Source organism: Ornithorhynchus anatinus, chromosome 15 (genome assembly GCF_004115215.2).
Source record: "Ornithorhynchus anatinus isolate Pmale09 chromosome 15, mOrnAna1.pri.v4, whole genome shotgun sequence".
Classification (NCBI taxonomy): domain Eukaryota; kingdom Metazoa; phylum Chordata; class Mammalia; order Monotremata; family Ornithorhynchidae; genus Ornithorhynchus; species Ornithorhynchus anatinus.
The window spans coordinates 7,427,962-7,438,645 of record NC_041742.1 but is presented as its reverse complement, the minus strand read 5'-3'; the positions used below and the strand labels follow the sequence as shown (position 1 = coordinate 7,438,645).

The window sequence follows — 10,684 nt, the reverse complement described above, 5'->3', positions numbered from 1 at the left end:
GTAATGGGCTCTAATCCTGATTCCACCACTAATCTGCTGTGTGACCTTGGATAAGTCATTTCACTTTTCTGGGCTTCATTTGTCTCATCTGTAAAAAAAAAAAAAAAAAAAAGGGGATTAAAAGTGTGAGCCCAGTGTGGGATAGGATCTGTATCCAACCTAATTAACTTGTATCTCCCCCAGAACTTAGAACAGTGCTTAACAAGTACCATAATTATCATTTATTATTATTAAAGTGTACAGATCCAAGCGCATAGGCAGTCCCGAAGGGAGTGGGGGAAGGGTAAAGGAAGGCTTAATCAGGCAAAGCCTCTTGAATTAGAACCCAGTTTCCCTGACTCCCAAGCCCGAGCTCTTTCCACTGAGCCCCGCTACTTCCTCAGACCCTGGTGAATGTCATTTTTCTCTTGCTCAGGTAAACTTTGGGATAGACGAAGTCATGGTTCGTTGTGTTGGTGATCGCAAACTGTGAGACGAGTTCTTCCGAGCCACCAAGGAGGGTCTAGACACGCAGGCAGCTTGGTCACACCCCTGGGACGGGGGATATGCAATTACCCGTGGGAATGGTGGCTAATTCCAGATGAAAGTTCTAGAAGCAGAATGCCTGACCTATCCAAATGGTGGACAGTGCTTCCCCTTCCTCCCTCTTTTTTATTATAATAATTATTAATACATTCAATCGTATTTATTGAACACTTACTTTACGCAGAGCAATGTACTAAGCACTTGGGAAAGTATAATACAATGGTAAAAAGACGTATTCTTTGCCCACAACGAGTTTACAGTCTTGGGTGGAGAGTTAGGGTTAGGGTAAGTGCTTGCTGTGTGCCAGGTAGTGGATAGAGCATGGGTCTGGGAGTCAGAAGGTCCTGGGTTCTAATCCTGGCTCTGCCACTTGTCTGCTAGGTGACTTTGGGCAAGTCAGTTCATTTCTCTTGGTCTGTTACCTCATCTGCAAAATGAGGATGGAGAGTGTGAACCCCATATGGGACAGGGACTGTGTTGAACCCAAATTGCTTGTATCCACCCTGGCACTTAGTTCAGTGCCTGGCCCACAGTAAGTGCTTAACAAATACCATTATTATACCAGCTAATCAGATGGGACACATAACCTTAACCCCATTTTACAGATGAGGTAACTGAAGTCCACTGAAGTAACTTGCCCAAGGTCACACATGAGACAAGTGACGGAGCTGGAATTATAACCCAGGTCCTTCTTAATCCCAGACCAGTGCTCTACCCACTAGGCCAAGCACTTAGTACAGTGCTCTGCACATAGTAAGCACTCAGTAAATATGATTGAATGAATGAATGAATGTTCCTTTTCCCCTCATCATGTGGATCCAGCATCCTTTGAAACTTACCAGCCTGCAGGATTGAAACCAAACAACCTGGCCTTCAGCCAACACAATGCCTTTTATACACATTTCCGATTTTAAAATGTCCAGTTCTCAAACTTTAATCATGTCACACCTAGGGATTTCTCTCTCTCTCTCGTTTTTTCTCTTTTTTGGAAACAGTGAGATATGTCCATAGAACCATGACTTGAGGGAAACAGAATCTTTTTAAACACCCAGCTGGCACTCTTCCGCTAGCAAATCAAGAAAGCTGATGTTGCCTGGAGATTTCATTGTTTCAGCCAGTAACTCTTGAGATTTGTCCTGAGTTTATCTGGCTCCTAGGATCGCCCGCTCTTAATGAAATTCCCTTTAAGTTAGTGCTGGAACAGATTATAGTCATTCCACATGGAGGAAAGTATTTGTTGGGATGAAATAACACTTTTCAGTGTCCCATTAAGATAATGAGCTCAGGTCTCCTAACTGCATCAGTGAATAGGATGGTGGAGAAGAAGCAGTGTGGCCTAGTGGAAAGGCCACAGGCCTGGGAGGTAGGGGACCTGGGTTCTAATCCCCATGCCAGTTGTCTGCTGTGACCTTAGGCAAATCAGTTAGCTTCTTAGTTTCCTCACCTGTAAAATGGGAATTAGCTCTGATCCCCACTTGAAATTTGGGAGCCCCTTGAGTGGAAATTCAGGTTCTAATTTCCACCTGTGAATGCTTTCCCAGTGCTTAGTATGGTGCTCAGCATGCAGTAACCCCTTAATAAATTCATTCATTCAGTTGTGTTTTTTGAACACTTATTGTGTACAGAGCATTGTATTAAGCGCTTGGTAGAGGACAAAACAATAAACAGGCACATTCCCTGCCCACAAAGAGCTTACAGTCTAGTCTTAACTAGATTGATGAGGGACACAGCCTATCTGTGACTCTATCTACCCCTGCACTTAGTACAGTGCCAGGCACATATTAAGTGCTTATCAAATTTCACAATTATTACTCTTCCTAATCAGATTCTCAGCCTTTGGTCCAGCTTCCAAAGGCTCCAGAAGTGGAAAAATAATAATAATTGTGGTATTTGTTAAGGAACCTACTAGGTGCCAGTTACTGTACAAGCACTGGGTTGGATGCAAGCAAATCAGGTTGGACAGAGTCCCTGTCTGACATGGGGCCCACAGCCTTCATCCCCATTTTACAGAAGGGGTAACTGAGGCCTAGAGAAGTTTAGTGACTTGCCCAAGGTCACACAGCAGACAAGTGGCAGAGCCAGAATTAGAACCCAGGTCCTTTTGGTTCCCAGGCCTGTGGTCTGTCTGGCCTTATTCTGTATCAGTGCTTTAAGACTGTGCAGTCAAAAATTCTTCTATTTTTCTAGCTGATCTCCCCTTCCAGACAAATGCCGCTGAAAATGTCTTCCAATCTGTAGGAGACAGCAGGATGGCAGTTATCAGAAGTTTGAATAAGACAGTTCCACCCTGACCTTATATATTCAATGGAGTTTAAGTTGTGTCATGATCAGTGTAGATTTTGCCCGAAGCACCTTATGTCATCCAATCAATAAATCATTTCTATTGAGTGCTTACTGTGTGCAGAGGTCTCTGTTAAACACTTGCTAGAGTACAATAGTTGGTAGATATGTTCCCTGCCCACAGGAGTTTCAGATGAGAGGCTGAGGGAGGGGTGAATAAAGGGTGCAAGTCCAAGTGTGATGCAGAAAGGAATGGGAGAGGAAGAGATGAGGGCTTAGTTGGGGAAGGCTTTGAAGGTGGGAAAACAGCGGGATGGCAGATAGAAAGGGAATGATAGACCAGAGGCAGGACAGAGCCCAGAGGTTGGTGGCGAATTACAGGACATTGAGGTACAGTGAGTAGAAGAACAATAGAGGAGCAAAGTGTGAGAGGTGGGTTGGAGTGAGAAATCATAGTTGGTGAACAACCTTGTAGGTTCACAATCACTTGGACAAGTTTCTGTAGTGAGCAGGGAAAGGGAGTCTGCCAACTCGACTATTTTGTACTCTCCCAAGGGTTTAGTAAAGTGCCCTGCATGCAGTAAGCGCTCAATAAGGGATAAGGACTTGGATTCTAATTAGGTTTCTGCCACGTTTCTCATGTCACTTCAGTGAAGTCACTTTGGGCCTCGGTTTCCTCATCTGTAAAATGGGGATTAAGATCAGGAGCCCTATGCGGGACAGGGGCTGTGTCCAAACTGATTAGTTTGTATCTATCCCAGGTCTTAGTATGGTGTCTGGCATATAGTAAATGCTTAGTAAAAACCATTAAAAATGAAAAAATATATATACAATTAATTGATCTTGGGAGGCAGTTAACGGAGAGGACAGCACAGAAGGATGTTTTCTGGAGATACAGGTTGATAACAAACCAATGTGCTGCTGACAAGGAAGGTGGCCGTTCAGAGAAACGCCAGGAATCAAAGCCATGCGGACAAGTGGAAAGGGTGAGCCTGTTACTGTGTGGGGATTGTCTCTATCTGTTGCCGAACTGTACTTTCCAAGCACTTAGTACAGTGCTCTGCACATAGTAAGTGCTCAATAAATACAATTGAATGAATGAAAAGGTCCTGGGAGTCAGAAAATCTGGGTTCTAATCCCAGCTCCGTCACTCCAAGCTGCGTGACCTTGGGCAAGAACTTAACCGCTCTGTGCCTCAGTTTCCTAAACCATAAAATGAGTGTGGAATATCTCTTCTCCCTCCTACTTAGACTAGGGGCTCCACGTGGGACAGATACAGTGCCTGACCTGATTAACTTGTACCTACCCCAGCACATAGAATAGTGTTTGACACAGAGTAAGTGCTTAACAAATACCATGAAAAAAATAAAATTGAAACCAACTCATCTCAGGAACTGCAAGAATTGTCAGCCACAATGATCAAGTCTTGTGTGTAATTGATCCCTTAATGCTTTGTTTCTAGGCCTCTGGGTGGGAATAAGCTGCTTTCCCAACATCCCTATGGACCTGTCTCACCTCTCCCAAACATTTCTTGTTATCCGGGGCACTGCAAGAGGACTAGCATTTCTGGTGTTCAGCAGGAGTTAAAAGTGGATTGTGCAGCTTGTGGAGATGGGAAACAGATGATCAAGGTTAGCAGAGAGATTATATTACCATTATGCAGCCTTTAAATGCAAACTGATTAGAATTCAGTTCTGTTTCTAAGAAGCGAACCAAACAATGGTGTCTTGGGAGCATAGAATAAAGGAGCGGAACACTTCGGTTTGAATTTTCTGTGGATTAGAAAGCACATTTCGGCTTGTGGGTCCGTGGTGTGGAAGGTATTAAGTATTCCCACTTGACACTCACTCTGATTAATGGGAGTCATATATGCACCCTGACATCAGCACTGAGTTCCAGGAGCCCTAGCAGTTTGATTAGGTGTGGCTGCTTTGGGAGAACCAGTGTGGCCTAGATGGATGGAGCCCGGACCTGGGAGACAGAAGGACCTGGGTTCTAATTCCAGCTCCACCACTTGTCTGCTGGGAGACCTTGGGCAAGTCACTTTACTTTTCTGTGCCTCAGTTACCTCATCAGTAAAATGATGATCGAGACTGTGAGCCCCATGCGGGACAGGGACTGTGTCCAACTAAATTTGCTTGTATCCACCCCATTGGTTAGTACAGTGGCTGATAAATTGTAAGCGCTTAACAAATACCACAATTATTATTATTATCCATTATTATTCAGGGATGGACTTTGTGAGTGTTCAAATTAGAGGCAAATTCTTTTGATCATCGACATTTCTTCCTGCTAGACCCCTTTTTTCAGCTTTGTTTTGACATCTCTGGCATGAATAGAGTTATTATTACTATTATGATTATTTTTTAAGTATTTACTATGTGTCAAGCACTATGCTAAGTGCTGGGCCAAATACAAATCAGTCAGCTTGGACATAGTTCCCGTCACCTACGGGGCTCACAGACTAAGTAGGAGGGAAATAGGATTTAATCCCCATTTTACAGATGAGGAAATTGAAGCACAGAGAAAAAAGGTGACTTGCCTGAGGTCACATAGCAGTCAAGTGGTGAAAAGCAGCACGGCCTAGTAGGTACAGCAAGGACCTGGGAGTCAGAAGGAACTGGGTTCTAATCCCAGCTCCACCACTTGTCAGTTGTATAACCTTGGGAAAGTCACTTAACTTGCTGGGCCTCCGTTCCCTCATCTGTAAAATGGGGATTAAGATTTTGAGTCCCCTGTGGGACAGGAACTGTATCCGGACTGATTACCTTGTATCTACCCCTTAGTAAGCGCTTAATAAATACCATAAAAAAAGAGGACTTGGGTTCTAGTCCTGTCTCCGCTACTTGTCCGTTGTGTGACCTTGGTAAATCATTTAACTCCTCTAGGGGATTAAGACTGAGCTTCAGGTGGAATAACGGACTGTGTCCAACCTGATGATCTCGTTTCTACTCCAGCACTTATTACAGTGCCTGGCACATAGTAAATGCTTAACAAGAATATAAAGTATATATAGGCACAACTATCCTGGCACTGCCACTTGGTTTTTAAACCCAGATTAGATCCCAGGTCCTCTGTCTTGCAGGCCTGAACTCTTTCCACTAAGCCATGCTTCTTCTGAGTTCTACAGCCTTTACGTCCTCTCACAAATGCTTTAGAACTATCCCTGGTCGATTGATCAATTAAGCTCCTCGCCCTGCCTCCCCTGCAAAAAAACAAACAAAAAAAACCCCACAAACCTTGGCCTTTCAGAGAGAGAGAATGGTGGGGTCACCTCTGACGTGTCAGAATCAGTAACTGATAGTAGCCATGCAATTGCATGATAGTAAGGATCTGCCTTGGCTAAAATGCAGACACAGTTGTTAACCTTCCCACAGTGGAGTAGATAAAAGCTGTTTCAAGTCTGTCCACTTGTCTGGTCCTTGGGTATTTGTGCTACAGCTTGGGACCTGCCTTATTTATGTAGTTAGGTGATTTGATCAATCGATTGTATTTATTGCATACCTTGTGTGTGCAGAGCACTGTTCTAAGAATTTGGGAGAATACAGTAGAGGTCGAAGATCCAATACCTGCCTTCGAGAAGCTTTCAGTCTAACAGCAGAGAGGACGTAAAATGATTTACAAATACAAGGAAGAAGAGCTCAACATCTATGCAAATCATTTTGTACCAACGTGTGACAAGGTGTTATCTCTCACTGGAATTTATTGAGTGCGTGGCCTGGGCAGAACACTGTACTAAGCACTTGGGAGAGGACAGTACAACAGAGTTGGTAGACACGTTCCCTGGCCCACAAGGAGCTTACCGTCTAGAGTGTTAAGAGTGTAAAAGTGCTAAAGGGATGCTAAAGTTTTGAGATGGTAGAAGAGAGATTGTGAGATGGGGAAGCCAAAAGTTATCAGGGAAATCCTCCTGGAGTGGGAGGCATTTCTTAAGTGTTTGGAAATGGGGAGAGGTGAGGTTTGGCAGATTTGAAGGGAAGAGGAAGAATGTGAGTCAGAGGTTGGGAAATAATAAATAATTATGGCATTTGTAACAAGCTTACTCTGTGCCAATCACTGTTCTAAGCTCTGGTGTAGATACAGGGTCATCAGGTTGGAAACAGTCCCTGTCACATATGAGGCTCCTGGACTTAATCCCCATTTTCAGATGAGGTAACTGAGGCAAAGAGAAGTGAAATGACTTGCCAGTGGTCACAGAGCAGATACGTGGTGGAGCCGGGATTATAACCCACGTCCTCTGCCTCCCAAACCCGTGATCTTGTCCTCCAGGCCGTGTTGCTTCATTAAGTGAGAGGAGGAGAAATGACAGGATTTAGTAACAGATTGGATGGAAGACTTGAAAGTTAAGGAGGAATTAAGGATAATGTCCAAGGGGGTGGCGGGGGCTTTGAAAACAGGGATGGTGTTGTTACCAAGGGTCCTGGGAAAGTTAAGTGGATAAGAAAATTTTGGAGGAAAGATCAGCAGTTTGGCTTTGAACATTTTTAGCTGAAGGTGTTGGTGATATATTCGTAACCATCTCCTACAGAGATGCCCTGGAAGCAAGATCAAATAAGAGTTTGCAGATAGGGAGAGAGGTAAGGGCTTGCCTTGTCTTGTCTTATGCCGTTGAGTCGTTTCTGACCTAAGCGACACCCGTGGACACATCTCTCCCAGAACGCCCCGCTGTCCTTCTGAAATTGTTCCGGTAGCGGAGCCATAGAGTTTTCTCGGTAAAAATCTGGAAGTGGTTTACCACTGCTGCCTTCCACGTAGTAAACTCAAGTCTCCGCCCTCGACTCTCTCCCATGCCGCTGCTTCCAGCATGATTGAGTTTTGACTTGTAGCAGGTTGCCTTCCACTCGCTAGCCACTGGCCAAGCTAGGCATGGGATGGGTAGGCCCCTGCTTGACTCTCCCTCCCATAGCCGAGACTGGTAGAGGACTGGAAACTCTCCAGGTGTGATCATGAGAGGGGGAGATAAAGGCTAGGGAGATAGAATTGGGAGCTTCTCCACAGGGTTGGAGGTTGGTAGCTCAAGCTGAGGTAGCTGGTGGGTTCCCCAGGGGTGTGAGAAGCAATCAGTCGTTGGTATTTATTGAGTGTGATAAGGTGTGCAGAGCGCTGTAATTAGCGTTTGTGAGAGTACGATATAAGAGAGCTGGTAGACTCGTTTGAATGATAAGCAAATGGAGTCCAGAAGCAGCAACGGGGCCTAATGGGTAAAGCACACTTCTTGAAGTCAGAAGGACTTAGGTTCTAATTCCGGCTCTGCCACAGGTTTGCCGTGTGACCTTGGGCAAGTCACTTCACTTTTCTATGCCTCAGTTCCCTCTCTGTAAAATGGGGATTAAGACTGAGCCCAATGTGGGACATGGACTGTGTCCAACCTGATTACCTTGTATCTACTCCACCACTTAATGCAGTACCTGGCGCATAGTAAGCATTTAACAAATACTGTAAAAAAATACTCTGTCTTAATTTAATCCTACTCTTAATCCTAATTGAATTGCCTCTCACAATAACCTCCCATTTTGCCCTGAATTCCTGGGAACGTGTCTCATGTTTCCGTCGTGTTTTCCCAAGCACTCAGCACAGTGTATAGACTCTGTTGGGTGTTCAGTAAATGCTATCTTATTGCTTGATAATTACTTTGGTGGAGCTCTATCATCAATCTCTGCTACCCCTGCTTTTCCACAGACACCATCTTTTGGTTGGTTGTCTCACATGGTGAATTTTTGGCTGCCAGAGGTCTGCAGATTTTTGGGTGTGGGTGAGGCAGGAGGGAACTTAAGTGATCTTGATTAACTGTCTAGACTGCCCCAAATTCCTTGCTTACAGGTCCAAGGAAGGTGCACTGGCGAGGAGGTGGAAAGTAATGGTTCAGGTGAAATGTTTAGGATTGCCTTCGAAATTCATCGATCCGTCTCGAACCATGTGTCCTTTGACCATGGAAAATGAAGGGTTACTTTTGTCCATAGAGAGGGATGAAAAGTTCTATATTAAAGACCAGCAATGGTGGAATGAAGCTCAGTCCTCTAAAATCACAGAATTGATAACTTCATTTTGCCTTCTCTGAAAAACCGGACTTGGCTTGCACTCAGTCCCTTGGGAAGCAGCCCCTGACATTTCTTTTAAAAATCTACTGCAAACTGAGCTGTTTTCAAAAGTGAGGGCTGATTTTTTTTTTTACTTCCTTCTTTTTCTTTTGTGGTTCATTAGCATCTTTCCTTGACTCCCCGCTCCAGCCCCCCAACCCCACCCCCTACTAGAAACTAGAAGTATTTCACTGTGGCTTGCCAAATGATTTTTATCTCAGTGAAAAAGAACTTGCTATTTCCTGAAAACCTACCACTTTTCTTTTTTTTTTCAATACATTCTGTGCTGGGAATCAAACCCGGGTAATTCGATAAGGAGTCAATGAAAACAAATGAATTCTGACTGCCCCAAAGAGAAGGACAGTGTGGGATACACTAGGTCAACACCTTTGCTGACCAGATCGTCTGTCCTTTGGATATCGGGGTTTGGGAACTTCACGGACCTAAATTGAAAGGACGAGAAAGAGGGGAAAAATCAATTCCATTAGTGGTTCAAGGTGGTTGGTGTTTCAAGATCTGGACTGTGATTATTTTAACCTTGTCTACAGGAGAAATAAAAAATAAAGTGATTATAATAGAGCCAGCAAGGATATACACAGTAGCAACAATTCCACTTGGAAAGGAGTTGGAATTCTGCATGTACTAAGCCTTGTGTACACTAAACCTGCATGTGCGTGTGTGTCTATTTAGATGTGTTCTGTTTGTCCCATCAGACGGTCAGTTTCTTTAGGGAAGAAATTTTGTCTTTACTTCTTCCCTCCTTCCAGCCCTTAGTAAAGTCTGTGTTTCTAGATGTGAGTACATTAAACCTAGCATTTATGAATTTATGAACTTTTATACCCACCCTGTATGTGCATATCATGTGTGTATATATCACATACATGTGCATATACCATACATGTGGTTATATATCACCTGTGTGTATATATCACATGTGCATATTTATGTATATATGTATATATACATATATATTTATACATAATGAAATGAATTTTGTGTAGGTATGTTTTTATACACGCACTTTTTCAATTATTTATCCTGGTGGCTTTATTTGTAAATCCTTTTAAATTTACCTCCCCCATTAAACTTTAATTTCCTTGTGGGCAAGGAATTTATCACTTCTTTATTCTGTACTTCCCAAGTGCCTAGTACAGTGCACTACACCATGTAGGTGCTCAAAAATAGGAATTATCATTATTTCCATTGTCTTGAATTGCTGGGAATAGGGAGGGAAGTGAAGGTCTACTAATATGGTGTTATGGGTTCATATCACTTCGTACTAGGATTGTTTTGATGGATGAGAGGTTTTCTTTACTTGGTGAAATGGGTCTTTCTCTGTTATAGGAAGGTAACATCAGGCTGATCTTTAAGGATAAAGAAAGAGAAGAAATAACTGTGAAATTTGCATTTGCTATTCGCCTAGCACTGTATTGAGGGCTGGGGTGGATGCAAGATTATCAGATTGGACGCACTAGGGGTTTGCAGTCGAAATAAAAGGGTTAACCGGTATCGACTCCTATTTTACAGATGAGAAACTGAGGGATAGAGAAGTGAAGGGATTGGCTCAAGGTAACACACCCGACAAGCGGGGGTAATCAGGATTAGAACCCAGATCCTCTGACTCCCAGGGCAGTACTCTTTCCACTAGGCCACTCTGGAGTAGCTAGCATGTCATTTTGCTGCAGATGATAAGGTTGAGGAAATCTGCACTCTGTCCTCTCTGACTCTCTTCCTGGGATTCAACTCCTTCTTCCTCCGTGAGAAATGTATGTTTCATTCAAATCTGAAAATACTTCTTTAGT

The 10,684-nt window shown here is 43.6% G+C and overlaps 1 non-coding gene across 1 annotated transcript; it reads right to left on the bottom strand.

Annotated features, from left to right (window-relative positions):
• Positions 1-7,623: 7,623 nt before the first annotated feature.
• On the bottom strand, positions 7,624-7,761 carry LOC114817097. Its single transcript, XR_003764948.1, has one exon. It is a non-coding gene; the product is annotated as a small nucleolar RNA SNORA7 (small nucleolar RNA).
• Positions 7,762-10,684: the final 2,923 nt, after the last annotated feature.